The 15,805-nt window shown below is 39.9% G+C and overlaps 1 pseudogene across 1 annotated transcript; it reads right to left on the bottom strand.

Moving 5' to 3' along the window:
* On the bottom strand, window positions 1–903 carry LOC308643482 (endoplasmic reticulum membrane protein complex subunit 7-like; annotated as a pseudogene). The gene is made up of 2 exons: window positions 527–903; window positions 1–311 (listed from the first exon to the last, which is right to left on the bottom strand). The product of its transcript is annotated as an endoplasmic reticulum membrane protein complex subunit 7-like (transcript).
* Window positions 904–15,805: the final 14,902 nt, after the last annotated feature.

Here is a 15,805-nt window from a genome sequence, read left to right as displayed (position 1 = left end):
CTACTTTCTTTTGCCAGCCCCACTTTTGTTCGTTTTACTGCTGCCACTGCTAGATTTGCCAGGTGATTTTGAAGAGAAGAGTCTTGTCATGAACTCAGATATATCAGGCAATTCATGTTGGAATTCAGCGTATTCATTGACTCTCCATCTCCTGTCTCATGTCAGGATCACTTGTGTTGACCACTTTGGGCAGAAGCACAAATATCAATAATGGAAGAACCATCATCATAACCATTGGATTCATAAGAAAGTCTGTCCAGCCCCATGATTCCCTTTTAATAAAGTAAGAAGGTGGACCTGAAGATTTCTTTTTTTCTTTATTTAATTATTTATTTTTCTAGTTTGTTATACATGATGGCAGAATGCAATTCATTTCATATTGCACATATAGAGCACAATGTTTCAAGTCACTGGTTGAACACAAAGTATTTTCATAGCATTCGTGTCTTCATACTTTTACTTAGGGTAATGATGTCTAACTCATCCCATCGTCATTCCTACCCCCTTGTGGACCTGAAGATTTCACTGGACAGGATAGGGCAGTCTGACCACTTCTGATGTTTTGATATAATTCATATATCTTGCTCTCATTTTTCTTTTTGAAGTGATATCAGCTCTGTCAAACTTGTAAGCTGGAGAAATAACTTCCACTACATAAGACCCAGAAGATATATCACGAACCCCAAAACTCCAATCTGTCTTAAGAAAGCCGATGTGCTCTTCTCTGTCTATAAGCACTCAGATCCAGTCCTGAGGCTTCACCCCTGGAACAACTGCACGCCCCTCAATCTCGAAACAATCTCTTAGGCTGACCCCACTCTCTCTCGATCCCTTGGCTTCAGCCCTGGGTACTTCCAAACTCTGGGCAAAGATGGAAAAGAAGCCCCACAGAGTGACCGCCATGACAGCAGCTCTGGGCAGTCAGGACGGCCTCACATACTCTAAAAGGTCTTCTGTGGATAAAGTGCTCCAACATTTTTTTTTTTTTTGCCCTTTTCAATGTTTTATTCATCAAATCACTCAATAAAATTTTACTCTATAGGTTCTTTTAAAAAAATTATTATGGTTTCTTTGTTGACACCTAAGGTTTTTTTAACATTTATTTTATTTATTTATTTTATGTGGTACTGAGAATCGAACCCAGCGCCTCACACATGCTAGCCGAGCACTCTGCTGCTGAGCCCCAGCCCCACCCCTCTATAGTTCTCAATCAAGAAAACGAAAATCCTTAATGCAAAGCACTGCAATAGACATAATCAATTCACAGCAGACAATTCTAGATTAATTAATTCACACCAAACATTTCTAGATTAATTAATTCACAGCAAACAATTCTAGATTAATGAATTCTAAGCACTGCAAACACACTTAATCATGACAGACTTATGACAGACTTTCCCTCTGCATGCTAAGTTCAAGTGTCAGATCAAAAGTCTGACACTTAGGCTTTATGTCCAGCAGATGCACACTCACTGTGCTCCAACTTTTTGATCTTTTTGAGGTGTAAGCAAAATTTGTCCAGCCACACCTTTGGATTTTTCTCTAGAATACTTTGCTTACCATAGATTTCTCAATTTTACCATCTTTTGCAATCTGGATAGGTTAAGAAATTCCCAAACAACCCAATTCTCATTCCTGTTTGTTTAAAAATTCTTTCCTCAATTGATTTCTTTCCATATAGCTTCCTAGAAATAGCAAGAAGATCAGAAACCTCATCTAAATGGCCAATCTCATCACCTACAAATTCTATTCTCCACATGAGTACAGAACACAGCTCTGCTCAGCTTTCTGCCACCATATAACAAGGATTTCCTTACTTTCAGTTTCCAATAGCATGTTCCTCATTTCCTTCCAAGCCCTCATTGATAATGTCTTTAACATCCACATTTCTACAGCAGCTTGTTCTGACTGACTTGTTCTCTGAAAGATACCTGTGTTCTCCCCACTTTTTGGATTCCTCAATCATTACTATTTCTACTAAGGGTCTGCTTAAGGTAATCCAGGTTTTTTCTATTATGCACCTCATAATTCTTCCAGCCTCTTCCCACTGTCCAATTCCACAGTTTAGGCATTCATTACAGCAGAACTCCTCCTTCAGGTATCAAAATCAATTTGATTTTACCACTGTGACAAATTATGCAAACATAATTCAACACAAACTTATTATCTTAGATCTATTATTTATTGCCATGTTGGAAATTGAACCCAGGTCCTTGTGCATGACAGGAAAGCACTCTACCACTGAGCTACATCCCAGCTGATTTATTATCTTATAATGCTGAAGGTCAAAAGTCTGAAATGGGTCTCACTGGGCTAAAATCAAGCTGTCAGCAGGACTGTGTTCCTCCTAGAAGCTGTAAGAGAGAAACCATTTCCTGGCCCTTCCCACCTTCTATTGGCTCCCATATTCCTTGGCTTATAGCCCTGTTCCTCTGTCCTCAAAGTCAACAATATCAGGCTGGGTCCTTCTCACACTTTTATCTCACACTTTCATTCTCCCCTTTCTGCTTCCTTCTTCCACTTATAAGGACCCTTGTGATTTTATTGGGCCTGCCTGGATAGTTCAGAGTATCCTGAACCAGAATATTAACATTGATATAATAGTGTTGACTAATCTATAAACCTTAATTCAAATTTTGTTGCATTTTAATACCTAGCATCCTTAATCATCTGCACCCTTAATTCCCCTTTACAGTGGAACCCAGCATATTTACAGGTTCCAGGGATTTGGATGTGAACAGTGGCATATACCTATAATCCCAGTGACTCTGGAGGCTAAAGCAGAAGAATTGCAAGTTTGAGGCCAACCTGGGCAACTTAATGAGATACTGTCTCAAAATAAAAAATAAAAAGGACTAGGGATATAGCACAGTGGTAGAACATGCCTGGGTTCAATCCCTAGTATCCCCACTCCAAAAAGAGGCATTATCCTGCCTACCATAGTAATTGATTTAATTATGGATAATTCAGACAAGCTCAAATCATTCAACAATATTCGACAACACAACTGGCAGTACCCTTCAAAAATGTTCAAAATCAAATCAAACAAACAGAAAGAATGAATGCCTGGGAACTATTACAGACAGAAAGAACCTAAGGAGACCTGACAATCTGCTACAGCACGTGATCCTAGACTGCATTCTGTTCCATTGGTGAGCCCACTGAGAAAATTTGAATTAAGGTTTGTAGATTAGTCAACATAATTTGATCATTGTTAATATTCTGGTTTTGTTCTTTATATGGTGGTTATAAATAATGTCATTTGGGGAAGCTGGGTAAAGTGTATATGGAAATTCTTTGTACTATTTTTGCAACATTAAAAAATAGTAAATGAGGGGCTGGGGATGTGGCTCAAGCGGTAGCACACTCACCTGGCATGCCCGGGGCACTGGGTTCAATCCTCAGCATCACATAAAAATAAAGATGTTGTGTCCACCGAAAACTAAAAATAAATATTAAAAATTCTCTCTCTCTCAAAAAAAAAAATAGTAAATGATTTTAAAATGAAGTTTAAAAATTTAAAGAAGAGTATTCATGAATAACCTGGTAGAGTAGTTTCTTTGGTGGGGTGGGGTCAAAAGCCAGATTCAGCAAGTTGAGAAATGAACAAGAGCAGAAATGATGGAAAGGAAGACACCTGTCTTAAATGTGACTGTAACGTGAAGCAATGCAAAGACAGAGCCAGATGCTGAAGGAAGGCCACGTGGACATCATCTCTGGGAAATCATCCATGATCTGAAATCTTCAAAATTAAACTCTTCCTTCCCTCCACCCTGCTCAGCCTGTTAGAAGTTACTCTAAAAGCAGCAAAGGGGTTCTTTTTTTTTTTTTTTTTTTTTTAAATATTTATTTATTTATTTTAGTTATTGGCGGACACAACATCTTTGTTTGTATGTGGTGCTGAGGATCGAACCCGGGCCAGACGCATGCCAGGCGAGCGCGCTACCGCTTGAGCCACATCCCCAGCCCCGCAAAGGGGTTCTTGTTGGATTTAAAGAGAAGAAACAATGTAATCAGGTTTTCACATTTTAATACCAGTCCCCCGCCAGAGAAGAAATCAGAGGATGATGTTACTGGACAAACCGTTTAGAGAATTTTTGTAACTATCCAGAAAGAGGGATGACAGCCTAACCCACGACCACATGAGTAGAGAAAGGAAAAGATCAGAGGCAGTGAAATCTTGTTCAGATTCAACATGGCAGATTAAACATGTATATTTATTTCTATTCCCATCTCAAATCCCACTAAATTATATGGAAAAGTAATAAACTCATATTGTTAGGGGGCAGGAGCTATTCATATTGCTGCTTAACAAACTGCAGTGTGATGTAGACGTCTGTTATCAGGTTTGGTGAAAGTTTTTATGAGTGGGGTTTTAATTTTAGCACATGCTCTTTCTATACATATTGAGATTATCATGTGGTAATCTTTTTTATTCTGTTAGTATGGTAAATTACATTGGTTTTTGAATGTTAAACTCACCTTGTATTCCTGGGGGAAAGCTTAAATAATACTGATATAGTGTTCTTTTTATATATTGCTGGATTTGATTTGTTGATAGTTGGCTAAGTATTTTTATGTCTATGTCCATGAGAGATATTAACCTTTAATATTTGCTTTTTTCTTTTAAATTATTTGTGTGACTTTGATTTCAGGGTAATGCTGCCCTCATAAAATGAATTATAAAGTGTTTTATTTTCTGGAAGAGTTTATGTAGACTTGCTATTATTATTTATTTCTTAAACCTTTGATAGAATTCACCAGAAGATCATCTTAAATGGAGAAGGCTGGAGTTTTCCTTATGGAAAGAGTTTTAACTAGGAGTTCAATTTCTTTAATAGATATACAGCTTTTGAGGTTGTCAATTTCTTAAGTTTTTTTTTAAATATGTTTTAGTTGTAGGTGAACACAATATCTTTATTTATTTATCTTTATGTGGTGCTGCAGATCGAACCCAGTGCCTCACCCATGCCAGATGAGTGCTCTACTATTGAGCCACAACCCCAGCCCTCTTCTTAAGTTTTAATATTTGTGTCTCTCAAGAAATTAGTCCATTTTCTCTAAGTTGTGCAACTTATTGAATAAAGTGGCTTATAATATTTTTATCTTTTCAATGTCTATCATATATGTAGTGATACCCCCTCTTTCATAACTGATACTTTTTTCCTTAACATTATTTATTGCTTTTGTACTCAGAGGAGCATCTAACCACAGCAGATCATCTGATAAGTTTATATGAAAATATTGGCTTGCAAGGATGTTGGAGGATATGCTACATAGAAGATAAAGTAAATGAAAAACCAAGATAAATATTAACTTCAGGGTGGGTAGAGTAGGGAACTGCACAAACAATAAAATTAAAGTACAAGGGCTAGAGGTATAGTTCAGTAGTAGAGGGCTTGCCTACCATGCATGAGCCCCTGGCTTTGATCCCCAGCACAGTAAAAATACAAAATTTAAATTAAAGCATAGTAAATCAATAGGCTCAATATACATTCACGCCATGATGTCTATTGATAGCCTTCAATTTACCCTTCAGAGAGAACCTGCCTGAGTGGGAAGAGAATGGTGACTGTTGTTTATTGTTATAAAGATTCTCAGTGTAATTTATTTTTAAATTGCATGTTACATTGCTTTGACTACACCAAAAAGTAAAAGAAGAAACAACAAACACTTAAAAAAAAAAAGAGTGACCTCTCATGTCATAGGTTCACAAGCAAATGATAGAAATGACCTTCTTCTACTAAGTTGAAGTCTGATTGACTCTCTAATTTTCACCCCTTGGCGTAGTTCAGCTGTTTGGAAAGCCCCAGATATGACTGCTTCCTCCTCCCCAGGAAGATAACGGTTTTTTTGGGCAGATCTCTCAGGAAACAGATTTCCTGAGCTTGTCAGCCCCTTTGCCTCTTCTTCCCACATAGAACCAACTCTGGGATGAGCACGCCACAGATGGGGCAGACCAGGGCTATCATAAGGGACAGGAGGAGAGTTTGAACTTAAACTCCAAACTGACCAAGGCATTCCTGCTCATTTCCACAATCCTGTGGAGCATGCTCAGTGGGAGAAATCATAAGAGAAGAGGACTACATTCATTAAGTATGCACAATGCTCCAGTTTATGAGCTGGAGGTTTTACTTACATTATTTCATTTCATCCTCAAAACAACTGTGTGTGTTTAGTGCCACTGAACTGAACACTTAAAAATGGCGAAGGTAAAACATCTTGTATGTTTTACCACAATTTAAAACAAAAACACCTTGGGTGGTAAGGATTACCCCCTTTTTTCAGAAAGTTAAGTAACTTGCCCAAACTACCCACCCAGTCAGAAGGTGTCTGAACCAGGTGTGAGTTCAGGTTTGTCTGGCTTTGAAGCCTATGGCTTCCTGCTCTGTTGAGATGTCCCCAGTGATAAGAAGCAAAGGGAAACTGAAGGAATCAGCCATAGGAGAGGATTGTGGTCTGTTTTTAGTTTCACCATTTTTTTCAGTGCCAGCCTGACGTTCCTCCCTGGAACAGGGAACAAATGTTCTGGGAGAAGTTACCATCAGACTATTTCTCAGGCACAAAGGCTATATTAATGACAGGTGTAACTGTTGTGGCAGAAATGGAGCTCAGGCTGAACGTGGAGCTCTAGGACTCTTAAGTACTCTGTAAGAGGTTTCTTTCTCTTGTCCAAATTAGATGAAGTGTCTTTTTTTTTTTTTTCCTTTTTTGCAGTACCAGGGGTGGAACCCAGGACCTTGACCATGCTAGGCACATTGATCTATATTCCCAGCTCTTAGCCAAAGTTTTAGATGATGTAAATTTGATTCTTTCCCTGCAGGATTTGGGGAAAGGGACACTTGACAGAGACAGCAAGATCATCAGCATTTCATTGAAATCCAATTAAGAGGACCCAGTAGCGGGAGGGAAGGCTTAGGAAGACCAGTGGAAGAATAATTACAAAAATAACACTGCCTAACACTTCTATAAAGTGGGTCATGTGGCAGACACTCCTCTAAGCACATTATATGTAATAATTTGTTTAACATAACCACCAACAGGTATGTGACTGTTATCAATTAGCTAAAGGGTACAAAGTTAAAATATAATCCAAAGTACTGAATTATCCTATGTGCCAATCTCTACCTAACAAAGTGGGTTATTATTTTTAATTGACCCAAACTAGAAACTATCTAAATGTCTAACACCAGGGAATATTAAAGCCATGGAATGTAGGCAGACAAAAAGGATAAAAATAATAATAACCATTATTTGCTGAATGTTCATATTGTCCATGCATGCTTTACATAGATTACCTCCTTTATTCTTTGCCCTTTAAGGCAAATTCTACTAGAAGCCTGTTAGTTTTCTGTTACTATGATGAAATACCTAAAATAATCAAGTTAAATGGAGAAAAGGTTTGTTTTATCTCATGGTTTCAGAGGTTTCAGTCCATGGTTACTTATCTGTGTTACTTTGGGCCTGTGGCAGCACAGTAAACCACAGCAGGAACACATGGAAAAGAGCTCTATTCATTCATGGTAGCTGAGAAGCAAAGACCGAGAAAGGAACAAGGGTCACAGTCTCCCCTTCAAGGACATGCTCCCAATGACCTACGTTCTTCCAACTAGGTGACACCTCTTTTTTTTTTTTTTAAAGAGAGAGCGAGAGGGGGGAGAGAGAGAGAGAGAGAGAGAGAGAGAGAGAGAGAGAGAGAGAGAATGAGAATTTTTAATATTTATTTTTTAGTTCTTGGCGGATACAACATCTTTGTTGGTATGTGGTGCTGAGGATCGAACCCGGGCCGCACGCATGCCAGGCGAGCGCGCTACCGCTTGAGCCACATCCCCAGCCCTAGGTGACACCTCTTAAGAGTTCCACCATCTCCCAGTAGTGCTATGGGCAGAGGATCAATCTTTCAACACCTGGTTGCTGGGGGACTCTTCAGATTCAACTATAGCAGAGCCCATTTTAAGGTCTGGAGCAGAGGCTCAGAAGGTTTAGAAGGTCAGGTAGAGTAGATTTGAAACCCAATACCATCCAACTTCAGGACCCAAGCTCTTTCCTACTTTGTTATTTTACCTCTGAAGATAGGAAGGTAAGAAGTATTGCATAAAACTGACCAGGATTATAATCACAACAGAACCTGAGGCCATGGGAACATGCCAATCATGACTATAACAGACAAACCAGGCAAGGGGCTAATTTGAGTGAATGGGGTGGAAGCTGTTCTTTCTAAATATAGTTGTCAAAGGAAGCATGGAATGAAGCACTCTTCCCTGAATTTCAGGATGACTCTTTCCCCTTAGATGTTATGGTGCTTCATGCCACTTGAGCATCTCAGCCTTCATGCTGGGGAATCCAGAAGGGAGAGAGATGACAGAAAGTAGTGCGTTTCCTTTCCCAGGCTCCCCTAGGCCTGCAGACCTGCACTGACACGTTCCTTACCAGAGTTACACCTGCAGGGAGCAGATGATGCTCAGGCTGTGTCTGCCTCCTGCATCCACTGAGTCCCCAGCCTTCTGGGGCCTGCTCACACGCCACCTCTGTCTTTAGATCCTGAGTCTTCATCTGCACTCTCAGCTGCACAGGGCGCCTCAGAGGGAACACCTTCTTTGACTTTCGCACACACAGAGCTGCTGTTAGCATAGCTGGGTTCACTGGTAACTGTGGAGGGTAGACAGGAGAGGTTTCCATGGAAGCCACACAATATCACCCAATTTCTTAAATGTCCTTTGCCCTTTCTCAGCAGCCCCAGCTTCTGTCCAGAACTCTGGCTCTTCTCCATATCTTTAGCTTCTCCTTTGCCCTCCTCTTTCTCCTTACTAGTGTCTGTCCTAGTCCAGAGCAAACCCAGTAATTCTCCCTTTGCTTTAAGCAAAATGGCTACCCCCACCCCTCCCACCACACCCCCACCCCCGTCCTACCTGCTAACTCCCTCCCAGTGAGTCACACATCTTACCCCAGGAGATTTGTCAAGGTACTTTTCCTCAAAGATCTACTTCTTTCCTAAAAAGAATCAAGAAATTCTGGTAAAATCTGTTAACAAAAAAAGATTAAAACAAAAAAAATTAGATCAGGTTACTCAGAAAATAGATTCAGAGACAGAGACTTGTGTGCAAAGATTATTGGGAAATACTATCAATACCTGTAAGGAGGGATTTTGAACTTGTCAGGTGGGACTGAACACTAGGAGAAATTTAAGCTGTGAAGCACTTGCAATGAGAGTCTTTACCCAATCTCATGGAAAGTTCTGGAGTTGGGATGGGCCTTTGGAATCTTGCCATTGAAACAAGGGGGTCAGGCATTTGAACTTCCCACTCCATATGCACATTAATGGGGTCAGTTATTGGATATCAGACAGTCCACCTAGCTGAGGATGATTCCAGATAGGGACATCAGCAGACAAATTGCTGGCAGCTGGGTAATGAGTGCCTCAGTCCATGAGGAGAATGAGGGGACTGTGGATGACATCCACTACAGTCAAAATAATTCTTAAAAAAGTATGAAGTAACTTAAATATCTATTGAGGCCATCTGGGCAACATGGCAACACTCTTAATCTCTTAAAACAGCAACAACAAAAATATACATAATCTAAAACTGTAGTCTAAATTTTATTTATTTTAGTATTTATGTTTTTAATTGATACATAATAATTGTATATTTTAATGGGGTTCAGTTTTGTTTTGTTTTTGTTTTTTGTTCTTTTGGTGCCAGAGATTGAAGCCAGAGGCGCTTAACCACTTGAGCCATATCCCTGGCTCTTTTTATTTTTTATTTTGAGACAGGGTCTGACTAAGTTGCTGAGATTGCCTTTGAACTTGTGATCCTCCTGCCTCAGCCTCTTGAGATGCTGGGATTACAGGTGTGCACCACCACAACCGGCATGGGGTAGTTTAATGCTTCAATACATGTGTACATTATTTAGGGTAACTAGTATAAAAATGTTTAGGAGTTTTTTTTTTTGTGGTGAGGATATTAGAAATCTCTTCTAGTCTAAACTTGTCATACTACCTCTGGAAAGAGGTTTACAAAACAGTAATAATAGTATTGTTGTTATAATAATATTGAAAGTAAATCTTTTTGGGTCCCCAAGAGACCAGGTAGGAGCTGATCAAATCTGCTGCCCACTTGAATTTCTTTCCCCATGAATTTTCTGTAAGAAATGGTATTTCTCTCCACTTCCTGCCTTGAATTGTGCTGCAGCCTGAGCAGCTGTTGAGCAGCTGTCATGTCACACTGCAATCCAGGGGTAGCTGTGAGCACCTCAAGGGCAGGCCATGGCTTCAGAGGGTGTGGGAGGAACACGAAAAGTTGGGGTAGCTCCAATCCCGCAAAACATGCAGCAAACTCCCAGTGACTACTGCTGTGTCCCCTGTGGCGGGAATTCCTGGTTGTTCCCCTTTATCTGTCATCTTTGTCATTCTAATCATGAAAATATTAATGATCATTTATTGAGAGTTTACCATATGCTGGTAAATATTCATAATCTCATTTCTCCCTCACAACAATTGCATGAAGTTATATACAATTATTTTCATTTGACAAGAAACTGAAGTTTTTGCAAAACTTTATGAATATGCTAAAAAACATTGAACTGTACACCTTAAATGGGTGAATTTTATGGTGTGCATTTCAATAAACCATTGAGAGAGAGAGAGAGAAAGCAGAGGGAGAAGAGAGAGAAAGGGCAAGAGAAGGAGGAGAGAAAGAGAAAGAGAGAGAGAGAGAGAGAGAGAGAGAGAGAGAGAGAGAGAGAGAGAGGAACCAACATGTATAAATGCCGCAGTCTGGCTGGGCACAAATCACGAGCCACTGAAGCAGGAACAAACTTTATTTCTGAACTCCACCAGCACACTCCACACACGCTCCCCGGGAACTCTCCCGAACGCCACGCGTCTCCTCCAGGAACCAACAACCGGAAATCCCTCCTCCCGCACTTCCCCAACCAATGGGAATTCTCCAGGAATCCCCAGGAGAACTCCAAAGTAACAGTAGAACTCCAAAGTAGCAGGCTGAGTCGGACAGTAAAGGTCTAATATACAACCGAATCAATCCAGCATCATCTTAATGGCTTGCCTCTCAACCAATACTATTGGCAAAATGCCAGGGGCCATTCCGACTCGGCTGTGGCTCTCAACATATAAAGATCACAATGGTTGCCCAAGATCACAAAGTTACAAAGTGGTGGATTTTGTTAGCAAGAAACCAGCAAAGAAGGGATCTTTCACAATATGGGTGTCCTGAGAGAGGGCCACATAAGTCACAGGGCTCAGTCTCATTGGCAGCCCTTGAAGATGATGAGGTCTCGAGGTGGGCAAGCCCTTCAGGCAGTCACTTCCACGTTTGTCACCAGCATCTGGGCTTCTCTGAGAGTAGCCCCATCCGAGTGGGGATAGAAAGAGATTGGAACAAGAGTGAGAAAAATGGGTGAAACCTGGCACTGGAAGCCCCATGGCAAAATTCTCCACTACCTGAATGTCCATATCAGGAGCTGTTACAAATTGGCTGTGTAGAAGGTGGAAATGAAGAGGCTTGAGGAGATTCTGGGGTATGTTCCAAGTGCCTTCGTAGCTGGTACCTAGCTAGATGAAAGTCAGAGGTCCAAGCTGCGGGGCAGCAGCAGGCTGTGGTTCCAAATCTGTGTCTTTGTTCATGCTGGACTTTGTCCTTCTGTGCCTGTGTGCCCTTTGTGTGGTATCCAAGTCAGCCATGGAGTGATTGCTCCAACAGCATGTGCCAGAGCCACTAATTAGAGTGGTAGCATTATCAAGAGAGTACATATGAAAAACTTAAGTGGGCTTGAAAACCTTGACCTTATCACAAGAAATTTCAAAAAGAGCTGTTAGATAGTTTCAACTGTGGTCTGATTTTAAATGGGGGTAAAAATGCTTTGGAATTTTTTAACTCCTACTTGGGCAAAATTTCTCATTGATGAACAGTTACCAATAACTTGAATAGATCAATAAAAATCCTTACTGATAACTATTTATAGCCATTCCAAGCATATAAAAAGAGAATGTTTAAAAAATTATGGTCCTGCTATATTTGCAATTTTCACTGCAGAGTGGTGCTGTCCTATCAGGCAGCCAATGGCCACATGTGGCCACCAAGTGCGTGAACTATGACTGGTCCAAACTGGGATACCCTGTCACACACTGGATGTCAAAGACTTAGCAAGAAAACAAGAAAGTATCCCATTGGTAAATTTTATATTGATGACATGTTGAAATCATAATAGTGGGGATAAATAAAATACATTAGGTTAAATAAAATACATCATAAATTTTTTTAAAAGTTGTGTTCATGGAAGCAAGATCAGGTTTCTCATTAAAAATGTGAAAATATTTTATTTGGAAAATTTCATACAAATACAGGATTTAATATGTTCTATAATTACTTTATCTTTATTTTTATACTTTAATAAAAAGAAAATGTAATTATTTTTTTCCATCAAGCTCCACATCAATGACCCCAAATCCTTTCTAGTTTATTTAAATATGCTCTAACAGTATAGAAATTTCCTACGAATGCAATGACATGTAATGGTTTCAGAGAAGGATCTTTGAGTATCATTAAAGTTTGGAAAGAAAAGCATTTGTAAGCATCTGTCTGAATTCTAGTGATGCAGAGTTATGCATATTGTATATTGCATGGTGTATCTGTCAATAATTATGCAAGAAATTCTTGGGCATCTTAGGGAGAACTGATCTAGTCACTGAACAGTGGGGCAGTGGGACACAGGTGTCAATCTGAATGACTGATGGAGAGAGATGGGGCCCTTTGCCTTTTTTGAGCTATAGGTTAAGTACAGCCCTGGCCTGGCTCCTACTTGGGCAAAATTTCCACTACATGAGAATGTTTCCACTGCATGAGAATTTCCCCTATAACTGTAAAGTCCCGAAGCCCTTGCTCAGCTACCAAGCATGTGTGGGTAGGTTTCCTATAACCCGTATGCCTGAGGCGAGGCATGCCAAAAAGCAGAGGCCAGGCTGCCCGTGTGCTTGTAAACTAGGCTATTTTTTTTTACACATGTGACTCTGGCAATCCATTTAGTTACTGTTATGGGACAGCCCAATGCCAAGGCTGACTTTCTGTTTCCAGTCCCATACCTCTGGGCTGAATCCGAACACACCATAAACAGCCTCGGCAATGCAGGAAGCCACCTGTGTGCCACTCACTCTCGTTATTCAAGAGTTGTTGGCACTTTCTCAGTTCTTCTGAGGTTAGGAACTCACACTGGGGGAGTCCAGGAGACTGACTGGCCTTATGGAAAATCATCAGGGAGATCTGAAGGGGCCAGAAGTCAATGTTAGGTCCCAGACTATTGGGTCGACTTCTGGAACTGCAAAGAAACAATATGGAATCTGTTCAGGTTAATATTGCTTTTTCAAATTCTGTGTGGCCTTGGGCCTGCTCCGTGATGTAATTGTCATAACTTTCTTCATCTTTGCCCCTAAATACCTATGCAATTGAGCCTGAAGCAATGGGTATACATGTAGGTGGCACATATTGCTATAAAAATTGTCTATGTGTGGATGTACACAAAGGGTGTGCTTAGTTATAAAAAGTGACTGAGGTCATGGGTGTTATTTACTGTTAATTGTTTAAGTATGAAATAAATAGCCAAACTTTTAAAAACTATCAAATTATTTTCAACGTATACTTAAAATGTCTAAAGCCCTTTGAAGAAAGTGTCAAAAGAAATTTTAAATAGCCAACAATAGGGGAATGATTTAATAAATTAGAGGAATAATGAATTATCATTTATTGTACACTCACTTATATGCATTATTTCATTTTTTAAAATTGTTCAAGATAGCTGAAAAGGATTATGATCATTATCACTTTTGTTTTATAGATGAAAAGACCAGGACATAAACACACTAAGTAACTCACAAAGACAATAACTAGCCAGGCCAAGCACAGTGGCATGCCTGTAATCCTAGTGACTCAGGAGGCTAAGGCAGGAGGATCCCAAATTTGTGGCCAGCATGGGCAACTTAGTGAAACCATATCTCAAAATAAAAAATGAAAAATGGGGCTGGGGTTGTAGCTTAGTGGCAAAACGCCCCTGGGGTCAATCCTCAGTACCATCAAAAAAGAGGGACAGGGAAGAGGAGGAAGAGGAAGAGGAAAAACAGCAGCAGCAGCTAGCCAGTGGCAGAGCTGGGATCCTAACCTAAGCCAGGTTCTGCTGTCTACACCCAAGTTTAACCCCCAGGTTATCAAGTAACACACCAGCATACGACCATGGTAGATTTTCATAGCAACTCACATTATTGGTATGGCTATAATTGTAAGAATCCTTTTAAAAAAATAAGGCAAATTTGGGCTAAAGTTGGAACTAAGTGGTAGAGCACTTGACTAGTGTGTGTGAGGCCCTGGATTCCATCCCCAGCATACGTGTACACACACACACACACACACACACACACACACACAAGGGCAATTTTGTAGCATTTATCACAATTTTAAGATGCACATATCATTTGTCACACAATTATCATTTCTAGGACACTGGAGTGGTGGGTTTTAAGGGTCAACTTGACTGGGCTAAGGGATGCCCAAGTACCTGGCTATATTTATTTTGGGATATGTCTGTGAGGGTGCTCCTGCAAGAGATTAGCATTTAAATCAGTGGACTGAGTAAAGAAAGTCTACCCTCATGAATGTGTGTGGGCATCATCCAATTCATTGAGGGCACAGATTAAAAGAGAGAGAGAGAGAGAGAGAGAGAGAGAGAGAGAGAGAGAAGAGAGACACCTTCACTCACTCTTGAAGCTGAGACATCCATCCTTTCCTGCCCTTGGACACCAGAGCACCTGGGTCATGAACCTTCAGACTTTGGGACTTATATCAGAAGACTCCCCTCTTCCTCAGTCATTAGCTTTGGACTGGGATTCACACCATCAGTTCCCCAAGTTTGTAGGCCTTCACACTTAGACTGAACTATACCACTGGCTTTTCTGGGTCTCCAGCTTCCAAATGGCAGACGTGGAACTTCCTGGCCTCCATTTTTACATAAGCCAATTCCCATATAACTTCTTTCATATATACCTGTATCTATCCTACTGGTTTTTTTATTTGGAAAATCCAACTAATTCAATGGTACAAACAAGAAATGCTTCCGCATGTACATACAGACAGAGGGACAAAGGACTAGAAATATCCGAAATGTCCATTAACAGAGGAATAGATGGACTATTTGGAGCTCTCTTGAAATGCAGTGGATCCCTGTATACTGATAAGGGAATGTCTCCAAGATGCATTATAACATGAAAAAGCTAGTTGTACAGGCATTTTTTTTTTAAAGCTGTTTTGAATGAGGGACAGGGTTCACACAAAACAGTATGAAGGCTGCAAGGATAAAAGCTAAACTGCTAAAAGTGGTTTCCTCTGAGGTGTGAGAGGAAAAAGGAAGAGTACAGAGAAATTTTTGCTTTTTTCCTTTATATATTTCTGAATTGTTTTAATTCTTTACAATGCGCATGTACTGCTTTTGTAATAAAATAAAAACTAATATGGAAAAAAATTAATGTTTTCAACCAAATTTTATTGATATGGGAAAATACTGTAACAAGTGAAAAAATTAGAACATGAAATTATGTATACAGCATGATCTCAGCTACAGAAAAATGCCTTTAAAATCCAGGAAGGAAATATATCAAAATGTTAATAAGGACTGCCTCTGGGTGGCAGGATTATAGGATTATAGGTGTTGGTATGTTTTTTTCTCTTTCATTTTTTTTCTCCTACTTTGGCTTTTCTATACTTTCCAAGTATGCCTTATTATTTTTATAATTAGAAAAACATCAGGT

This window comes from Spermophilus citellus, assembly GCF_964194105.1.
Source record: "Spermophilus citellus genome assembly, chromosome: 3".
Classification (NCBI taxonomy): Eukaryota; Metazoa; Chordata; class Mammalia; order Rodentia; family Sciuridae; genus Spermophilus; species Spermophilus citellus.
The sequence above is the reverse complement of the archived record's forward strand: the minus strand, read 5'-3'. Positions and strand labels throughout refer to the sequence as shown.